Genomic DNA, 22539 nt, shown 5'->3' on the forward strand with positions numbered 1-22539 from the left:
CTCTAAACATAGGAGGAGGCGGAGCCGGAGGGAAGTGGCAGGCCAGCGCAGCTTGATGGACGCCGGTCATTGGCTGACGGCGCCGCCGACGCCAGGTAAATGAATCAAAATCACACAGAAAATGACAGTGATTGACAGCCGGCCCATAATTCGATCGGCCCACCGGGATTCTCCCGGTACTCCCGATGGCCAGTCCATCGCTGCTAGAGCACCATGTATCTTCACAAAGATCATGCCAGACGTGACGGGATATCTACATCTACAAATGATCCTAGATGATCTGTTAATAGCTGCAGGCTTGGCTCAGAATCTCTCTCTACAGCTCCAGAAAGTAATGAAGAACATTTCTTCTGTGGGATCGATAGTCAACTTGGAAAAATTCAATCTATATCCCAGTTAACGGAGGATCTTTCTAGCGGTCCTTCTGGACTACCATTTGTTAACATCCTTTCTTCCTCATGAAAAACAGAACTCTCTAATACAGGTGTCCATCTCTCAAGATTGAAAGATGGTTTCTATTAGAGACTTCATGAAATTGCTAGGTCTGTTGACATCAACAATCCCTTTGATGCTGGGCCCAAACTCATACCAGAGTAGTATAAATATGCGGCACACGGATATTCTTTGCAATTCCCCTAGGGAGGAAATCTTGCATTCTATTCCTCTTATAAAATCTGCCACGGCGTTGCTGGCAGATGCCTTTGCGGAATCTTTTAGATTTGCGGCCAAAGATGCAGCCCTTTCAAATTCAGCTAGGCGAGCGCTATGGATGAAATCCTGGGGGGATGACAGAACCTCCAAATCCAAATTATGCTCCATTGCTTTTTCAGGAGAATATGTGTTTGGGCCTATACTAGATAAAATCCTAGAAAAGGCAGCCGATAAAAAGAAAGGAAGTAAAAAGGAAGTTTTTTCGTCCTACAACCAGCAATCCAGACCCTACAGGGGAAAAGGAAAAACTGGGCACTGGAGTTATCAGAAGGGGGCAAAGGTAGAGGCTTCCTCCTCAACCCCCAAAACAAATAGAATGAAAAACAATGACGCCAGAGTAGGGAGGAGGTTGAGGAAGTTTCTGACCCAGTGGGAATCTGTCACATCAAACCCCTGGGCAATAGATATTGTAAAAAAGGGCTACAAAATAGAATTTGCCTCAAACTCTCCAAGAAGATTTCGAATCACTTCTCACAGTCCCATCTCTCTGTCAAAGATATGGCAGGGAATTCAGGATTTAAAAAAGTCAGGAGTAGTAACTAGTAAGAGAGGTTCCTGAATCAGAAAGAAGACAAGGTTTTTACTCAAGACTTTTTCTTGTCCAAAAGCCAGATGGTTCCTTTTAAACCATCATAAACGTAAAAGATCTAAACAAATCAATAACATACAGAAAGTTCAAGATGGAATCAATCTCATCCATTGTTCCCCTAATCAAAAAAGGGGCCTACATGACATCTGTCGATCTCTACTACCATATTCCCATCCATCAAAACTCACAAAAGTATCTTTGATTTGCACTAGAGGGCCCAGGACACACATTGCACCACTTTCGATTCTGCGCCCTTCCATTTGGGATTTCCTCAGCACAAAGGGTCTTCACAAAACTGGTAATGGAAATTATATCTCCCCTCAGACAAAAAGGTCTGATAATCTACCCATACTTGGATGATTTTCTCATAGTAGTAAATTCAGAGGCAGAAGCAGTCACACAAACAGATTATTTTTTTCAAAAAAATATCGCATTTGGGTTGGTTGATAAATACAAAAAAAATCTTACCTAATCCAGTCACCCAACAGGAGGTTTCTGGGGGTAACGTTAGACTCAGTCTCACTAACATAATCTCTGCCACGAAAGAAAATAGAAGCCATCATGGAAAGAATTTAAAAATTCCAATCTCGAGACCGGTGCTCGATCAGGAATGCCATGAGCATTCTAGGCTTTATGACCTCCTGCATAACAGCAGTAGCCTGGTGCCAAGCCCACACCAGAGCTATGCAAACCTGGATCTTAGGTAGCTGGAACAAAGAACGTTCTTCCTTAGACAAAGAAATAATGTTTCCATACCCAGTAAAATCAGATTTAGAAGCAAATCTATCCAGGGGCGTCTTCTGACTAAAAGAACCAGAAATACAGATAGTGACGGACGCAACTCTGTGGGTTGGGGAGCAAAAGTAGCTTCCTCAAACTGGCAAGGAAGGTGGCCAGAAGAAATAAGGAACAAATCGTCAAATTACAGAGAGCTATGGGCCGTCTGGGAAACTCTAAAACAAAATCAGAGTCTGTTAAGCAAAAAGCATCTAAAGATATTTTCAGACAACACAACAGTGGTCGCTTATCTAAAACATCAAGAGGGTACAAGGTCCCCAAGTTTGAAATCCCTCGCAAGAGAAATGTTTTTCTGGGCAGAAGAAAATGTCCTATCTATTACAGCAGTTCATCTAAAAGTATCAGAAAACTTAGAGGCAGATTTCCTGGGCAGAAAGACCCTGGACCCAGGGGAGTGGTCCTTAAATCCAGAGATCTTTCAAAAAATATCAACCAGATGGGGCCAGACGCAAATAGACCTATTTGCCTCAAAAAGAAATGCAAAGGTCAAACGCTTTTGTTCCTTAAATCCCAGGGAAAAGCCATGGGCAGTAGACGCCTTCTCAATAAAATGGATATGGAATCTAGCATATGTGTTCCCTCCTTGGGCATTAATTCCTTGTGTTCTGCAGAAGATTCTAACAGACCCTGTAACAGTAATTAATAACCCCCTATTGGCCCAAGAGAAGCTGGTTCTCCTTTCTAAAGAAAATAGCGCTGGAGGATCCCTGATAAGGGGGCTAGACTTAGGTCTTAGGCCAAGTACTTTAAAAGTACAGATATCCGCACTAGGGGAGTGCTACGATACCAATCTAGCCGATCACAGATGGGTTAGAAGATTCATAAGAGCAGTATCCAGACTTCGGCCATCATTAAATAATAAGGTTCCTCAGTGGGACTTAAATTTAGTCCTAAATGGGTTGACAAAATCACTGTTTGCTTCCATGGTGGATATTTCCATAAACACCTTTCCTTTAGGCTAGGTCTACACGACGACATTTGTCGCGCGACATTTTGTTGCACCAATGTCGCGCGACAATTTTTATAATGGCAGTCTATGGTGTCGCACTGCAACATGCAACATGCTGCGACTGCGACGCAACAGTCGCAGAAAATCCATTCGAGATGGATTTTTCTGCGACTGTTGCGTCACAGTCGCAGCATGTCGCATGTTGCAGTGCGACACCATAGACTGCCATTATAAAAATTGTCGCGCGACATTGGTGCAACAAAATGTTGCGCAACAAATGTTGCACCCTGTCGCGCGACTTATTGTCGCGCGACAAATGTCGTCGTGTAGACCTAGCCTTAATGCGGCCTTCTTAAGGGCTCGTTCACACGACTGTATGTCTTTCTCATTGTTTTGCGGGCCGTTTTTCTCGGATCAGTTCTTCAGCTTTTTTTTTTTGTAGTGTTTCCGGTTCCGTTCCGTTTTTCCGTAAGGCATATACAGTATACAGTTATTACATAGAAAAAATTGGTCTGGACATAAAATTTTCAATAGATGATTCTGCAAAAACGGAACGGATACGGGAGACATATGGAGTACATTCCGTTTGTGTTCAGTTTTTTTTGCGGACCCATTGACTTGAATGGAGCCATGGAACGTGATTTGCGGGCAATAATAGGACATGTTCTATCTTTCAACGGAACCGAAAAACAGAAATACAGAAACAGAATGCATACAGAGTACATTCCGTTTTTTTGCGGAACCATTGAAAAAAATGCCTCCATATACGGAACGCAAACAACTGCCCGTATAGCCATAACTTCTGCTAGGCACCTGGGAGAGATTCAGGCTCTCTCATGTAGAGAACCTTATCTTTCCATCTTTTCTGACAGGATTGTGTTAAAATTATACCCTGGCTTCCTTACTAAAGTAGTTTCAAACTTCCATAGAGACCAGGAAATTGTTTTGCCATCCTTCTGTAGTGCCCCACAGAACCTGTTACATTACTAAAATAGCCCTATTTCAGGAATATACCAATACATGCCACTAGGTGTCAGCATTGTATTCGTTTAGTGCATGCATGCTCAACCTGCGGCCCTCCAGCTGTTGCAAAACTACAACTCCCAGCATGCCCGAACAGCCTACAGCTTTCAGCCTACAGTAGGGCATTGTGGGAGTTGTAGTTTTACAACAGCTGGAGGGCCGCAGGTTGAGCATGCCTGGTTTAGTGCAAATGAAGTGTTCAATGATGTCTATATAGCCATCAATGAACACAATGGGCAATCTAATGATTGCCAGTTATTGTCACCCACGGTGACTTAAAAAAAAGTAAAAACAAAAAGTAAAAAAAAGTTTTTACAAATATAAAAAAAATAAAAAAACCTAAAAGTTCAAATCACCCCCCTTTCCTTAACCACCTGCCGTCCGCCCATAGGATATAAACGACCTCTATTTCTGAAAGCACGTTTTAAAACGTCTTTTCAGAAACAGCAGCTGCACGCTAATCGTGCAGCTGCTGATCGGGTTGCCCGCTGTCAGTGACAGCAGGGCAACCCAGAGAGGAGGCAGGGACAGTGCCCAGGTGTCCCTGCCTTCTGGATCGCTGCAGACACAGCGCTCACCGAGCGCTGTGTGTGCAGAGCAGGAAGCGCTATGCGCTTCCTGTTCCGGCCCGGCGGTCATGTGACCGCCGGGACCGGATAGTGCAGGAGCTGTGTGAGGTCTCTCAGAGACCTCGATCAGCCCTGCTCTGAGGCTGTACAGCGCTGGATTGCTGCTGTACAGCCTCTCTAGGGGTGCATTTCTTCTGTAACTGGGGCTAATATGTCAGCCCCAGTTACAGGAGAAATCAACAGTGAAAAAAAAAAGAAAAAGTGAAGCAAATGTCCCCCAGAGGTCTTGTATGACCTTATGGGTGACGAAAAGTGTAAAATAAAATATAAAAAAATAAAGGGTTGAAAAAATAAAAAATAAAAAAGTTTCACATGTAAAAAAAAAAAAAAGTTCCCAAGTAAGGAATAAATATTTTTTTTTAAAATAGAAAAAATAAAATAAAATAGACATATTTGGTATTGCCGCGTCCGTAAAAACCAGCTCTATAAAAATATCACATGACCTAACCCCTCGGGTGAACACCGTAAAAAAAAAAAAAAAACTGTGTCAAAACAAGCAATTTTTGTCACCTTGCATCACAAAAGGTGCAACACCAAGTGATCAAAAACGCGTATGTCCCACAAAATGGTACCAATAGAACCATCACCTCATCCCGCAAAAAATGAGCCCCTACATAAGAAAATCTCTCAAAAAATAAAAAAACTATAGCTCTCAGAACATGGACACATTAAAACATAATTTTTTGGTTTCAAAAATGCTATTATTGTGTAAAACTTTAATAAATGAGAAAAAGTATACATATTGGGTATCGCCGCGTCCGTAACAATCTGCTCTATAAAAATGTCACTTGACTGAACCCCTCAGGTGAATGCTTTAAAAATAAATAAATAGAAACTGTGCTAAAACAACCAATTTTTTGGTCACCTTGCCCCATAAAGTGTTATAATGAATGATCAAAAAATCATATGTACCCAAAAATAGTACTAATAAAACTGGCACCTTATCCCCTAGTTTCCAAAATGGGGTCACTTCTTGGGAGTTTCTACTGTAAGGGTGCATCAGGGGGCTTCAAATGGGACATGGCATCTAAAAACCATGTGGAGTTCCTTTTCTTCTGCGCCCTGCCATGTGCCCATACAGCAGTTTATGACCACATGTGGGGTGTTTCTGTAAACCGCAGAATCTGGGTAATAAATATTGAGTTTTGTTTGGCTGTTAACCATCGATGTGTTAAAGAAAAAATTGGATTAAAATGGAAAATCTGCCAAAAAAGTGAAATTTAAAAATTTGATCTCCATTTTTCTTTCATTCTTGTGGAACGCATAAAGGGTTAACAAAGTTTGTAAAATCGGTTTTGAATACCTTGAGGGGTGTAGTTTCTACAATGGGTTCATTTATGGGGGTATCCACTATGTAGGCCCCACAAAGTGACTTCAGACCTGAACTGGTCCTTATAAAGTGGGTTTTGGCAATTTTCTTAAAAATTTGAAGAATTGCTTCTAAACTTCTAAGCCTTCTAACATCCTAAAAAAATAAAATGACATTTCCAAAATGATGACAACATAAAGTAGACATATGGGGAATGTTAAGTAATAAATATTTTATGAGGTATCCCTTTCTGTTTTAAAAGCAGAGAAATTGAAATTTAGAAAATTGCGAATTTTTTAAATTTTTGGGTAAATTTGGGATTTTTTCATAAATAAAGGTGAAATATTTTGACTCAAATTTAGGACTATCATGAAGTACAATGTGTCACGAGAAAATAATCTCTGAATGACTTGGATAAATAAAGGCGTTCCAAAGTTATTACCACATAAAGTGAGATATGTCAGTTTTGCAAAATTAGGCCTGGTCAGGAAGGGGGCAAATGGCCCAGATGGGAAGTGGTTAAAATAAAAATACTTAACCAATAAAAAAAATAAACATCATGGTCATCGCCACGTGCGAAAATGCCCATACGATTAAAATATAACTATTAATGGCATACAGCAAATGGCGTAACAAGAAAAAAAAAATGCCAATTTGCCATTTTTTGTCACTTCAACTACCCAATAATTTTTTTAGAAAAAATTATTACAAAGTTGCACACACTTAAAATTGGTATCACTGAAAATAACAGATTGTCACACAAAAAATTAGCCCTTACACAGCCCTGTACACATAACTACAAAAAAGTTATAGGGGTCAGAATATGGTTCTAAAAAAAAAAAATTTCCTCAAAGATTTAAAAAACAATTCAGTATTAAAACGCAAGAAAAATTATACAAGTGTGGTATCGTTGTAACCGTACTGACCTGGAGAATAAAGATAACAGGGGTTAAGGGGTTTAAAAAAAAAATAAATAAAAAATATATATATATATAATCAATGAAAAAGACCGGCACTCGCTGTTGATAATTCTTTCTTTGTATTTATTCAGTCACATGTACAGGCAATAAGTGACGCGTGCGTTTCGGTGCTGCCGCACCTTCCTCAGACTTATCATCATACAAAGAACATTTCATGTTTAAATAGAGCGCCCAAACACAGAGAAATGACATCACACAGAAAACCACACCCACCTATCAGTGTTAAAACGAAAACATATGAGTTCCTTTAAATTCACTTTAGTTTGTTCCTTACTTCTTTCTTCCTTCATTATGTTCGCTGTAAATAATATATAGAAAAAAATCCATTTATTTTCTTACAAAGGATATTTTTGTCAAAAAATTATTATTTTCATTATTTTGTTTTTTATTTTTTATTTTTATTTTTAAAGTTTTTTATTTGTTTTTAATTGCACTATTGCAATACTCAAAAATATAACATTATAGAAAAATTATTATCCTGAGAAAAATATTATTATACCAAGGTGATCTATCAGAGGAAGCTTTGTACATTATACTCCCGGTTGAGTCCGTGGGGCTCAATCGTTCGTAATCGATGTATCCAATAAGCCTCCCTCTGCAGCAATAACTTGTTCCTATCTCCACCCCGACGTGGAAGGGGTACACTGTCTATAATCTGGTAACGCAACTGTGCCACTGTGTGTCTATGTGCATGGAAGTGGAATGGTACAGGAAATAATAAATTTTGCTTGCGGATGGTGGACTTGTGGTTACTAAGTCTGTCTTTCATCCTAGTGGAAGTCTCTCCCACGTACAATAGACCACAGGGGCACTTTAAAATATATATAACAAAACGACTGTCACAGGTGAAATTTTTTTTTTATTTTTTTTTATAGGTATGCGTTCGCCAGATTGTGGATGTGTAAAGTGTGTACCCTTAATCACACTAGAGCAGTGTACGCAATTTAAGCAGGGAAAAGTTCCCATTTTAGGAGTAGCCAGTACTCTCTGTATATGTCACGGCCATGGCTATGACCGTGACTCCTGAACAGCGGTTTTCTTTGGTGTTCAATCACAGGTGAGGGCTGTGGTATTTGCCTCACCTGTGGTTGCCGCTGGCAACAGTATGTATGTGGCAGCGTAGCAGTCTGAGCTGTGCCATTGCAGCTTGCTATGTTGTGCATGCGGTTTTGTGTGTATGTGTGCACTTGCTTTTTATGTTATTGTGTGCACGTCTCCTATTAGTGGTGTTTTCCCTTCCCTGGTGTTGGAAGGGTTAATCTCCTTCCTAGTGTGTGTGCACTGGGTGTGTCCGTTTGTGGGTGTGGCTGCCTGGGCTATAAAGCCTCAGTTTAGACAGACTTCTGAGGGGTACTCCAGCCTTGTAAGCTGGAGGAACTCTCCTGGTCTTTTCCATCTGCCAGTGTGGGCCACCCTTGTGATCATAAATTGTTATACACTATGTTATGTTATGATCAGTTGATTTGTTCCTGTTGTATATTTGTGGAGCTATGGATCTGGGTTCCTGTGTGTGGTTGTGTGTTTGCTGGGTTCATTGAATCTTGTCTGGACTTCAGCTTGCCTGCACAGGGATCCAGTCAGCAAGGCTGTGGCAGGTAAGTGGAACTAGTTCACATTACCTGCCATATCCATAGGACTGTTTGTGTTCCCCCATTTTCCCAACAGCTTGGCCGTTGAGACTCCTGCTCCTCCGTGCCTAGGAGGAGTGGGGCGTCTTACTCTGACTCCTAGCGCAGGGTCCGGACGGAGGGTGAGTTAGGGATCCGAGGTTCCTGCGCATGGGTCCTCCTACCTTTAAGGTCGGCCCATGCAGTTAGGAGTTAGGGTCAGGGTAGGGACGCTGTTAGGAGGTGACCTGCTCCCTATCCTGTTCTCCTGGCCGAGTAGGCCATAACATGACCAGGCTATACACGGCTGTGGATTTCCCCCATCCTCAGCTGTGACAGTATAGGTGCAGTTTTACTACTTCCAATGTCAGCCCGTACTATCTTATCACGTATATTTGTGGCTCTTTTGAAGCACATCATAGGTGGTAGTTTAAACTCCACTACTTGTGGGTATGACTGACACTACATTCCAATGTTTATTTATTATCCCTCTCAATCTCTGAGACCATGGATGATACTGAATTACAAGTGGAATCCGTGGTTCTTTTAGGGGCTTATCCTGTTGTTTTATCTCAACTCGGTTCCTTTGTTCTTTTAATAAGTGATCGGGATAACCTCTCTCCTTAAATTTCTGGCTCATTTCGTCTAATCTTTCCTTACATAATTCAGCTGTGCCCACTATGCGCTTAACCCTTTGAAATTGGGAAAAGGGGAGGGATTTTTTTGTGGCTGCTGGGTGGTTGCTAGTATACATGAGTAAGCTATTTCGATCTGTATTTTTTGTAAATAGATCAGTGTATAACCCACCTGTGTCTCCCTTAATTACCCACGTGTCTAGGAAAGAAATTTTTTGTACATCAAAATGCAGAGTGAATTTCAACTCAGGCCAGACAGAATTGAGGTGAAGAGTAAATTGTTGAAGGGATCGAACGTTGCCGCGCCATACGCAAATAATGTCATCGATAAAACAACGCCAGAATTTGCAGTGTTTTCTATAGAAATCATTAGTATAGACGAAATCCGTCTCAAATTGTGCCATATAACAATTTGCGTACGGCGGTGCGACGTTCGATCCCATCGCGGTCCCACACCGCTGCTGATAAAAAGAATCCTGAAATAAAAAGTAATTTTGTTCTAGAACAATCCTCAATAATGTCAAGAAAAATTCACATTCTGCATTGTTGTAATGACTTGGTTGTAACAATGTATCAATTGCTTTCAGACCTTTCTCATGTGATATTGATGTGTAAAAATTACATATATCAAAGGTAACAAGTAAATCATCTTTCTGAATGCAGAGTTTTAATTTCCTGCAAAAAATGCTCAGTATCACGCAAGTATGATGGAGACAATTTAGTAAATGGCGTAAAGATTTTTTCTAGAAAAATTGCCAAAGGTGAGAGGATTGAGTCAGTAGATGCCACAATGGGACGGCCAGGCGGTTTAACAATGGACTTATGTACTTTTGGTAACGTATAAAAAACGGGAGTAATTGGATGTTGGTTAACCAAAAATCCGCCCAATGTGGCATCAATGACCCCCTCCTCTATGGCAGCATTCACAACAATTTGTATCATTTCTTTGATGCTAAATACAGGATCATTCTGTAAAATCTGATATGTATCTGTATCATTTAGTTGCGACAAAATTTCTGAAACATAATATGCTTTATCAAGGACCACCAGAGCACCCCCTTTATCCGCTAGTTTGAATACCAGAGACTTATCCTCCAACAATTGATCAAGTGCACGTTTTTCCTCCAAAGGTAAATTGGATTGTAAATGCATATTGCCAGTCTTGCATTGTTGCAACAATGTCTCAACATCACGTTGCACTAGGTTTATAAAAGTTTAAATAGGATGGTGTAGACGCGGAGGTGAAAATGTGCTCCTGATCTTCAGATTAAACATTTTAGCTGTTAGGGAACCAGTACCAGTCTCAGAATGAACGGATTGAGGGACCATGTGTTCCGAAGAAAAATGGGCCTTTAAACGTATATTACGGTAAAACCGTTGTAAGTCAGTATCAAGGTTGAAAGTATCAAGGCTTCCAGTGGGGCTAAATGATAAACCCTTTTGTAATAAGTTCATGTCGGCCACACTCAGATTTTTAGAGGACAGATTGAATACTAAGTTTTTGTCCTTACCTGGGACCTCGTGATCCGTGGAGCGTCTGCCTCGCCTATGATGGCGCCCGGCTCGCCTTGTCTTGGCTTGTGTGGTCGTCGGCCTAAAAAAGGCGCCCGATATCCAGTAGAGACGTCGCTTCCAGAGCCGGAAGAAGCCGAACCCACTCGCCGGTCTCTCATACGAGAGAATGGAACCGCGACACCTTTTACGTCCTGCCACCTGTATACTCGGTGGTGCAGATAATCCTCTGTATCCCGAAGAAACTTGGATCGCTTTGTAGCTTCAATCCTGGAGCGAAGCTCGCTGCATTGTTTGTCAAGTTTGTCCTGTAGTGCGGTGAATTCTTCCGGCTTCAAGCAGTTATTCAGCTGTTGCTTAATGTTGTCAATGCTCTTTTGGCGTTCGTCAATGGCAACGGTCAGATGCTCAAGAGTAAGTACAATCAAATCCAAAGAGCATTTATTAAGTATTTGGGCAAAACGGGTGCAATAGTCCAAGTTATCGCCAAACAGAGTCGGCCGCAGTTTAACTCGGAGTCCTCGAGGTATTTTTTCAGTGCGGTGATATTCCGCCAATGTTGCGGCATGCAATTCTAATGAAATAAGGTGTTTCGCTTCCTTCTTAAGATCCCGACTTTTCAATTCACTTGAAGGAATTTTCAAAAAATCAGATGGGGCGGTGATCTGTGCCACAATGTCTTTCGCCGCATCATCCGTATAAGCAAAGGTATTCATTTGATAATGGAAATTTAGCGTGCTCGTACCTGAAAGCCTTAGATAATATAATAATCACAGGTCGGCACTGCTGTATATGGTCACGGTGCACGAGTCTACGGCTTTCAGGTACGAGCACGCTAAATTTCCATTATCAAATGAATACCTTTGCTTATACGGATGATGCGGCGAAAGACATTGTGGCACAGATCACCGCCCCATCTGATTTTTTGAAAATTCCTTCAAGTGAATTGAAAAGTCGATCTTGAGAAGGAAGCGAAACACCTTATTTCATTAGAATTGCATGCCGCAACATTGGCGGAATATCACCGCACTGAAAAAATACCTCGAGGACTCCGAGTTAAACTGCGGCCGACTCTGTTTGGCGATAACTTGGACTATTGCACCCGTTTTGCCCAAATACTTAATAAATGCTCTTTGGATTTGATTGTACTTACTCTTGAGCATCTGACCGTTGCCATTGACGAACGCCAAAAGAGCATTGACAACATTAAGCAACAGCTGAATAACTGCTTGAAGCCGGAAGAATTCACCGCACTACAGGACAAACTTGACAAACAATGCAGCGAGCTTCGCTCCAGGATCGAAGCTACAAAGCGATCCAAGTTTCTTCGGGATACAGAGGATTATCTGCACCACCGAGTATACAGGTGGCAGGACGCAAAAGGTGTCGCGGTTCTATTCTCTCGTATGAGAGACCGGCGAGTGGGTTCGGCTTCTTCCGGCTCTGGAAGCGACGTCTCTACTGGATATCGGGCGCCTTTTTTAGGCCGACGACCACGCAAGCCAAGACAAGGCGAGCCGGGCGCATCATAGGCGAGGCAGACGCTCCACGGATCACGAGGTCCCAGGTAAGGACAAAAACTTAGTATTCAATCTGTCCTCTAAAAATCTGTGTGTGGCCGACATGAACTTATTACAAAAGGGTTTATCATTTAGCCCCACTGGAAGCCTTGATACTTTCAACCTTGATACTGACTTACAACGGTTTTACCGTAATATACGTTTAAAGGCCCATTTTTCTTCGGAACACATGGTCCCTCAATCCGTTCATTCTGAGTCTGGTACTGGTTCCCTAACAGCTAAAATGTTTAATCTGAAGATCAGGAGCACATTTTCACCTCCGCGTCTACACCATCCTATTTAAACTTTTATAAACCTAGTGCAACGTGATGTTGAGACATTGTTGCAACAATGCAAGACTGGCAATATGCATTTACAATCCAATTTACCTTTGGAGGAAAAACGTGCACTTGATCAATTGTTGGAGGATAAGTCTCTGGTATTCAAACTAGCGGATAAAGGGGGTGCTCTGGTGGTCCTTGATAAAGCATATTATGTTTCAGAAATTTTGTCGCAACTAAATGATACAGATACATATCAGATTTTACAGAATGATCCTGTTTTTAGCATCAAAGAAATGATACAAATTGTTGTGAATGCTGCCATAGAGGAGAGGGTCATTGATGCCACATTGGGCGGATTTTTGGTTAACCAACATCCAATTACTCCCGTTTTTTATACGTTACCAAAAGTACATAAGTCCATTGTTAAACCGCCTGGCCGTCCCATTGTGGCATCTACTGACTCAATCCTCTCACCTTTGGCAATTTTTCTAGAAAAAATCTTTACGCCATTTACTAAATTGTCTCCATCATACTTGCGTGATACTGAGCATTTTTTGCAGGAAATTAAAACTCTGCATTCAGAAAAAGATGATTTACTTGTTACCTTTGATGTATGTAATTTATACACATCAATATCACATGAGAAAGGTCTGAAAGCAATTGATACATTGTTACAACCAAGTCATTACAACAATGCAGAATGTGAATTTTTCTTGACATTATTGAGGATTGTTCTAGAACAAAATTACTTTTTATTTCAGGATTCTTTTTATCAGCAGCGGCGTGGGACCGCGATGGGATCGAACGTCGCACCGCCATACGCAAATTGTTATATGGCACAATTTGAGACGGATTTAGTCTATACTAATGATTTCTATAGAAAACACTGCAAATTCTGGCGTCGTTTTATCGATGACATTATTTGCGTATGGCGCAGCGACGTTCGATCCCTTCAACAATTTACTCTTCACCTCAATTCTGTCTGGCCTGAGTTGAAATTCACTCTGCATTTTGATGTACAAAAAATTTCTTTCCTAGACACGTGGGTAATTAAGGGAGACACAGGTGGGTTATACACTGATCTATTTACAAAAAATACAGATCGAAATAGCTTACTCATGTATACTAGCAACCACCCAGCAGCCACAAAAAAATCCCTCCCCTTTTCCCAATTTCAAAGGGTTAAGCGCATAGTGGGCACAGCTGAATTATGTAAGGAAAGATTAGACGAAATGAGCCAGAAATTTAAGGAGAGAGGTTATCCCGATCACTTATTAAAAGAACAAAGGAACCGAGTTAAGATAAAACAACAGGATAAGCCCCTAAAAGAACCACGGATTCCACTTGTAATTCAGTATCATCCATGGTCTCAGAGATTGAGAGGGATAATAAATAAACATTGGAATGTAGTGTCAAAGTCATACCCACAAGTAGTGGAGTTTAAACTACCACCTATGATGTGCTTCAAAAGAGCCACAAATATACGTGATAAGATAGTACGGGCTGACATTGGAAGTAGTAAAACTGCACCTATACAGAGAGTACTGGCTACTCCTAAAATGGGAACTTTTCCCTGCTTAAATTGCGTACACTGCTCTAGTGTGATTAAGGGTACACACTTTACACATCCACAATCTGGCGAACGCATAACTATAAAAAAAAAAAAAATTTCACCTGTGACAGTCGTTTTGTTATATATATTTTAAAGTGCCCCTGTGGTCTATTGTACGTGGGAGAGACTTCCACTAGGATGAAAGACAGACTTAGTAACCACAAGTCCACCATCCGCAAGCAAAATTTATTATTTCCTGTACCATTCCACTTCCATGCACATAGACACACAGTGGCACAGTTGCGTTACCAGATTATAGACAGTGTACCCCTTCCACGTCGGGGTGGAGATAGGAACAAGTTATTGCTGCAGAGGGAGGCTTATTGGATACATCGATTACGAACGATTGAGCCCCACGGACTCAACCGGGAGTATAATGTACAAAGCTTCCTCTGATAGATCACCTTGGTATAATAATATTTTTCTCAGGATAATAATTTTTCTATAATGTTATTTTTTTGAGTATTGCAATAGTGCAATTAAAAACAAATAAAAAACTTTAAAAATAAAAATAAAAAATAAAAAGCAAAATAATGAAAATAATAATTTTTTGACAAATATCCTTTGTAAGAAAATAAATGGATTTTTTTCTATATATTATTTACAGCGAACATAATGAAGGAAGAAAGAAGTAAGGAACAAACTAAAGTGAATTTAAAGGAACTCATATGTTTTCGTTTTAACACTGATTGGTGGGTGTGGTTTTCTGTGTGATGTCATTTCTCTGTGTTTGGGCGCTCTATTTAAACATGAAATGTTCTTTGTATGATGATAAGTCTGAGGAAGGTGCGGCAGCACCGAAACGCACGCGTCACTTATTGCCTGTACATGTGACTGAATAAATACAAAGAAAGAATTATCAACAGCGAGTGCCGGTCTTTTTCATTGATTCTAGGGACGCCATCCCATAGACTCGTGCACCGTGACCATATACAGCAGTGCCGACCTGTGATTATTATATATATATATATCTTTTTCTTTAGTGTACATATTAGTATACTTGATAACACCCACTTTGGTAATTGATAAACACTGAAGGGTGAGAGTGGGTGGGGGCTTTTATTTTTTATATTTTAATTTTTTATTAGTAAATTATAAAAAAAGAAAAAATAGCAATACATTTTACACTTACATAATAAAAACATCAAGCATCAGCCAGAGAGGGGTGAGAGTAATTAAAACAAGTACATAAATAGGGGTGGTAGGGCATCCATTCCCCTCCCACCTAAATACCCTCTACATGGAAATACTTGACCTATCCAGTACATTACAATAAGTATCACATTGCTTATCTTACCTTTAACCCTTTATTCCTTCTTTGACCAGATTAATACATTAAATAATTTCTCTGTCATGAAAAACCGAGTTCCCCAAATAAATGGGACTGTTTCTAATGACATAGAGCAACTGGGGCAACAATATCATTTTGATTAAACCAATTATATCTGCTTTATTTATTGGCAATCTATTCCAAACTTTAATCCTCTCCTTCATCCTATCAAGTAATGGTTTAATGTTTAATGCTATAAACTTATTAGGGTCCTTGGATATTTCCAGACCTAAATATTTAAAACTGTCCTAAGAAGTAAGAATATTTAATTTTGCTTCTGAAATCACATTCTTATCACTCAGAGGGAGCAAAATTTTGTCCTCTCTCCCCTTCAGTCCGAAGCCCCGCAAATCCACATCCTGTCTGACTTTTATAGCCAGGATTTTTATTGTCAGGGCAAAAACCAAGGGGGAGAGAGGACAACCCTGTCTCACCCCTCGTTCTATATGAAAGCTATCAGAAAGTATACCATTAACTGATATTCTAGCTTTGGACTCTTTATATATAATCTTCACCCAGTCTATAAATCCTGGACCAATACCAAATTTTGTCATAGCTTCCCATACAAAGTCCCAATTCACAGTCAAATGCTTTATGCGCATCTAATGACAAAATAGAACATTGATATTTTATTATTCTTTGTGAACTGGATATTTGCAAAGACCCTAAACAAGCCCAGTGTTGTAGACCTATCCGGAATGAATCAATTTCTGTCCTTATTAGAGTTGAGCGGACACCTGGATGTTCGGGTTCGACGGGTTCGGCCGAACTTTGGAAAAAAGTTAGAGTTCGGGACACGAACTTGACCCCGAACCCCATTGAAGTCAATGGGGACCCAAACTTTTGAGCACTAAAATGGCAGTAAAAATGTAATGGAAAGGGCTAGAGGGCTGCAAATGTCGTCAAAATGTGGTTAAGAGCATGGCAAGTGCTCTGCAAACAAATGTGGATAGGGAAATTACTTTAAATAACATAAAATACGTAAAAATAAAAAATAATAATAATCTTGATCTAGGAGGACCAGGTCAATATAGAGTAGGAGGTTGAGGAGGCGGTGGCCTACACTGCTTTTTGTTTTAAAAATGTATATTTTTTTAAATTAGGGTACACTCCAAAACATTGGGAAATATAACCCTCCAGTCATGCTAAACACACGTTCAGACAATACACCGGCTGTAAGGCAGGCCAGCACCTCCAAGGCTCAGGCCATGTGCCCAGTTCGGAGACCCAGAAGTTGAAGGGGCTGACCCCTGTTCGTGTAGGCGTGTGCATACTTACTGCCCCACCATGTCGCACATCTCTGTGATGTTCACGATCCAATTTGATATCTGCTCTATCAACATTCGATGTTCTTTTATGCGCCTACCATGTTGATTACGGGTGGCGGGGAATCAGGGTTCCAGGCCGGAGAGGGAGCGTGAGAAAAAGAGACCAAATTTAAGGGAGATAAATTTATTTTAAAAAATTTGGGATCGAGAAGAAATGTGGGAAAAGCTATTGAGGCGCAAATGTGGGACAAATTACAGAAGCCCAAATGTAGGCCAAAAGAGTCAAGCGGAATTGTGGGAAAAGCTATTGAGGCGCAAATGTTGACCAAAAGAGTATAGCTGAAATGTGGGACAAAGTATTGAAGCTTAAATGTGGTACAACTTGTTTAAGTTTAAACATTGAATCAAAAGAGGTGGCGCGCATCAATTAAAGAAGCACTTAGGGGTTCTTTAAGGGGATGCAGAGTAGGGGTTTATTCACGTCTAAAATTGTATAATGTCAACCCAAGAATGTAACAGAAAAATTACAGAAATTAATTAACCTGTCTACTTGGTAGAGCAGCGGTCTATGACAGAAAACAATTGTTTATTGTCACCCTAAAATGTAAAATAAAAATTTATTGAAATTTATTAAGCTGTCAACAAGATAGAGGAGGGGTATATTACACCCAAAAATTTGTGAATTTGACCATAAAATGTAACTGACAAATGTTTTTTTTTTTTTTTACCAGTCTAATAGGTATAGCAGTGGTTCTTCACACAAAAAAATTGCTGAATTTCACCAGAAAATGTAACTGACAAATTATTATTTTTTGTTAACCTGCCTACTAGGTATAGCAGTGGTACATCACACCCAAAAATTAGTGAATTTCACCATAAAATGTAACAGAATTTTTTTTTTATTGTTTAACCTGTCTACTAGGTATAGCAGTGGTACTTCACACCCGAAAATTGGTTAATTTCACCAGAAAAAGTTAATGACAATTTTTTATTAGTTTTTTTAACCGGCCTAATAGGTATAACAGTGGTACTATACACCCAAAAATTTGTGAATTTCACCAGAAAATGTAAATGACAAAGTAGTGAAATGATATAAAATAAAACACGTACAAAAAAAAAAAAATGGATTTATGAGGTGGAGTTCCATATGGAGTAGGAGTTTGAGGAGGCGGTGGACGTAGCGGAGTAGGTGGAAGCGGCGGTGGAGGAGGACGAGATAGCCAACACAGGTTTTTGGTTTTAATTTAATTTTGTAAAATTAAGGTACACTCCAAAAGAGTGTGAAATATCCAAAATACAAACATGAGCAATTGCGCTGCAGTATAACAATGGCTGCTTAGTGCCGGTATACATGTCTACTCTGCACAAGGTACGGACAAGTCCTGTGGGATCCATGCCTGGTTCATTTTAATGAACGTGAGCTTGGCCACATTGGCTGTGGACAGGCGGCTGCGCTTATCTGTGATGACACCCCCTGCCGTGCTAAACACACGTTCAGATAATGCACTGGCTGCAGGGCAGGCCAGCACCTCCAAGGCGTAAAGGGCAAGCTCAGGCCATGTGCCCAATTTGGAGACCCAGAAGTTGAAAGGGGCAGACCTGTCATTCAGTACGTGTAGGCGTGTGCACACATACTGCTCGACCATGTTGGTGAAATGCTGCCTCCTGCTAAGACGTTCCATATCAGCTGGTGGTGCTGGTTGTTGTGGCGTGCTGACAAAGCTTTTCCACATTTCGACCGTGCTAAACCTGCCTTCTGAGGTGCTTGCGGTGCCCCAGCTGCGTTGGCAACCACTTCCTCGTCCTCTGCCTTTGCCTTGTGCTTCCACTGTGCTCCCGCTGTCAGGTGGGAATACCACCAGCAGCGCGTCTACCAGCATGCGCTTGTACTCGCGCATCTTACAATCGCGCTCCAGTGATGGAATTAAGGACGGTACGTTGTCCTTGTAACGGCGATCCAGCAGTGTGGCCACCCAGTAATCAGCACAAGTTAGAATGTGGGCAACTCGGGGGTCGTTGCGGAGACACTGCAGCATGTAATCGCTCACGTGTGCCAGGCTGCCCAGAGGCAACGAAAAGCTGTCCTCTGTGGGAGGTGTATCGTCTGTGTCCTCTGTATCCCCCCATCCACGCACCAGTGATGGCCATGAGCTGGTCTGGGTGCCACCCTTCTGTGAACATGGTTCCTCCTCCTCCATCTCCTCCTCCTCCATTTCCTCCTCCTCATCGTCCACCTCCTCATCCTCCAGAACTGTGCCCTGGCTGGACAATTGTGTACCTTGGGTTTGTAGGTGCAGGAACCCACCCTCGGAGCCACTTGGGAATGACTGGCCGGAAACCCTACGAAATGATCCCTCTTCCTCCTCCTCCTTCTGTGCCATATCCTCCTCCATCATCGCCAGGAGCGTTTTTTCAAGGAGGCATAGAAGTGGGATAGTAACGCTGAGAACGGCGTTATCGGCACTGGCCATGTTGGTGGAGTACTCGAAACAGCGCAACAAGGAACACAGGTCTTGCATGGAGGCCCAGTTATTGGTGGTGAAGTGGTGCTGTTCCGCCGAGCGACTCACCCGTGCATGCTGCAGCTGAAACTCCACAATCGCCTGCTGCTGCTCGCACAGTCTGGCCAGCATGTGCAAGGTGGAGTTCCACCTTGTGGGCACGTCGCATATGAGGCGGTAAGCGGGAAGGCCGAAGTTACGCTGCAGCGCTGACAGGCGAGCAGCAGCAGGGTGAGAACGCCGAAAGCGCGCACAGACGGTCCGCACTTTATGCAGCAGCTCTGACATATCTGGGTAAGTTTTAAGGAATCTCTGCACCACCAAATTCAGCACATGCGCCAGGCAAGGGATGTGTGTCAAACCGGCTAGTCCCAGAGCTGCTATGAGATTTTGCCCATTATCGTACACATCCAGACCGAGCTTGAGGCTGACTGGCACAAACCACTCATCGGTCTGTTGTTCAAGGCCCGTCCACAGCTCCTGCGCGGTGTGGGGTTTGTCCCCCAAACAGATAAGTTTTAAAATTGCCTGCTGTCGTTTACCCCTGGCTGTGCTGAAGTTGGTGGTGAAGGTGTTACGCTGACCGGATGAGGAGCTGGTAGAGGAGGAGGAAGCGGAGTAGGAGGAGGAAGCAACAGGAGGCAAACTGAAGCGCCCTGCAATCCTCGTGGTGGAAGGACATGCGCCAAACTGCTATCCGCCTCAGGCCCAGCCGCCACTGCATTTACCCAGTGTGCTGTTTTGTTGATATAACGGCCCTGACCGTGCTTACTGGAACACATATCCGTAGTCAGGTGCACCTTACCACAGATGGCGTTGAGCAGTGCACACCTGATTTTGTCCCCTACTTGGTTGTGCAGGGAAGGTACGGCTCACCTTGAAAAGTAGTGGTGGCTGGGCACGACGTACTGTGGGACAGCCACCGCCATAAGGCCTTTAAAACTATCCGTCTCCACCAGACAGAATGACAGCATTTCAAAGGCCAATAATTTAGAAATGCTAGCATTCAGGGCTAGGGATCGCGGGTGGGTAGGGGGGTACTTCCTCTTCCTCTACAGCGTTTGGGATATGGAGAGCTGAACGCTTCCGTGGGACATTGTGGAGATGCTTGGTGACCCAGGTGTTGGTGTTGCTGGCAGATCCTGTGTTTGAGGGGTCCCAGGTGGCACTGTCACTCCAGAGGTGGATGAAGAGGCCGCGACTGCAGCAGAAGAGGAAGCAGGAGGAGCCAGAGAGGAAGCAGGAGGTTTTTGAGGTGTCTACTCCACTGCCGCTCGTGCTTTGCACTTAAATGCCTGGTCATGCAGGTTGTGCTCAGGTTGAGAACATTTATGCCTCGCTTCAGGCTCTGATTGCACAGCGTGCAAACCACTCGTGTCTTGTCGTCAGCACATTGTCTGAAGAACTGCCACGCCAGGGAACTCCTTGGAGCTGGCTTTGGTGTGCTCGGTGGGCAGTAGAAGGCGTACTGTCTAGAGGAAAGCCGCTCCGCTTTTGCACCCTGCTCCCTCTTCTGCTGTGCTGGTGGCTCTGTGCGACCACCGCCTCTTCCTCCGAACTACATAGGTCACTCGCATGACATGGATTCCATGTGGGGTCGAGGACCTCATCGTCCTCCACATCATCTTCCACCCAGTCTTCACCCCTGACTACCTTGTCGGTCTGCACACTTTCGAAAGCCCCAGCAGTTGGCACCTGGGTTTCGTCATCATCCGAGACATGCTGCGATGGTCATCCCATGTACTCATCTTGAAAAATAAGTGGTTGGGCATCGGTCCACTCAATCTTTTCCACTTCTGGGGCAGGGCTAGGTGGATGGCCCTGGGAAACCCTGCTAACAGTCATCAAAAAGCAGAAGAGACTGCTGCATGACTTGGGGCTCAGACTGCTTGGCTGTTTTGCAAGGGGGTGAGGTGAAAGACTGATGGACATCGGCTGCAGATCCCAACTGTGGTCTTTCAGCAGGAGACTTGGTGGGAGACAATGTGAAGGAACTGGATCCACTGTCAGCAACCCAATCTACTATCGCCTGTACTTGTTCAGGCCTCACTATTCGTAGAGCCGCATTTGGCCCGACCAAATACCGCTGCAGGTTTTGTCGCCTACTCGCACCTGAGGAATGGGGTTTGACTTGTGCGTGTAGCTGACACAGATCGACCACGTCCTCTCCCTGCAACAGGAGCTCCACCAGCAGCACCACGACCTGGGCCACGTCCCTTATTTGACGCTCTCCTCATATTTTTCAAATTTAGGATCTTGCCCTAAATAGGTGTTTAATTAATAGTAGAATAGAACGACAGTATGTAGAGGGGTATCTCACAGGGCCTGAACCAGTGTAGGCTTGAAGTAAATATTTCTTTGCCCAAAATGGCTGTATTTCAAATGGCTGTACTTCAAATCCCTGAATCAAGCCCCTGTATGTAGAGGGAGTATCTCACAGGGCCTGAACCAGTGTAGGCCTGAAGCAAATATTTATTCGCCCAAAATGGCTTTATTTCAAATGGCTGTATTTCAAATCCCTGAATCAAACCCCTGTATGTAGAGGGAGTATCTCACAGGGCCTGAACCAGTGTAGGCCTGAAGTAAATATTTATTTGCCCAAAATGGCTGTATTTCCAATGGCTGTATTTCAAATCCCTGAATCAAACCCCTGTATGTAGAGGGAGTATCTCACACGGTCTGAACCAGTGTAGCCCTAAATTAAATATTTATTTGCACAAAATGGCTGTATTTCAAATGGCTGTATTTCAAATGGCTGTATTTCAAATCCCTGAATCAAACCCCTGTATGTAGTGGAGGTATCCAACACTCTCTGAACCAGTGTAGGCCTAAATTAAATATCTCTTTGCCCAAAATGGCTGTATTTCAAATGGCTGTATTTCAAATCCCTGAATCAAACCTCTGTATGTAGAGGGTGTATCTCACACGGCCTGAACCAGTGGAGGCCTGAATTCAATATTGGTGCACCAAATGGTGGTATTTAAAATCTCTGTATTCAACCCAAATGTATTAAGGGTGTATCTCACAATGACATCTGCATCAAAGGCTGCCAACTAAATTTTTTGTGCCCAAACGAGTGTTTATTTAACAACTGAATTTGACAGCAGTATATAAGCCTGTAATTTCACACGTGCTGATGCTGCAAGGCCTGAAAATAGTGTTTTTTGTCAAAAAAGTGTGTTTTTCAACCCCCAGAAAATGATGGGTGTATTTCTAGCTTAATTTGCACACTGACTAATCAAG

General features: G+C 42.4%; 1 protein-coding gene across 1 annotated transcript in view; it reads left to right on the plus strand.

The window, feature by feature from the left end:
- LOC121001017 (ovalbumin-related protein Y-like) overlaps positions 1 to 22539 on the plus strand; it is a 344860-nt gene that overhangs the window by 227135 nt on the left and 95186 nt on the right. The gene's annotated exons all lie outside the window — the stretch shown is intronic.

The sequence above is a fragment of the Bufo bufo genome, chromosome 5 (genome assembly GCF_905171765.1).
Source record: "Bufo bufo chromosome 5, aBufBuf1.1, whole genome shotgun sequence".
NCBI lineage: Eukaryota > Metazoa > Chordata > Amphibia > Anura > Bufonidae > Bufo > Bufo bufo.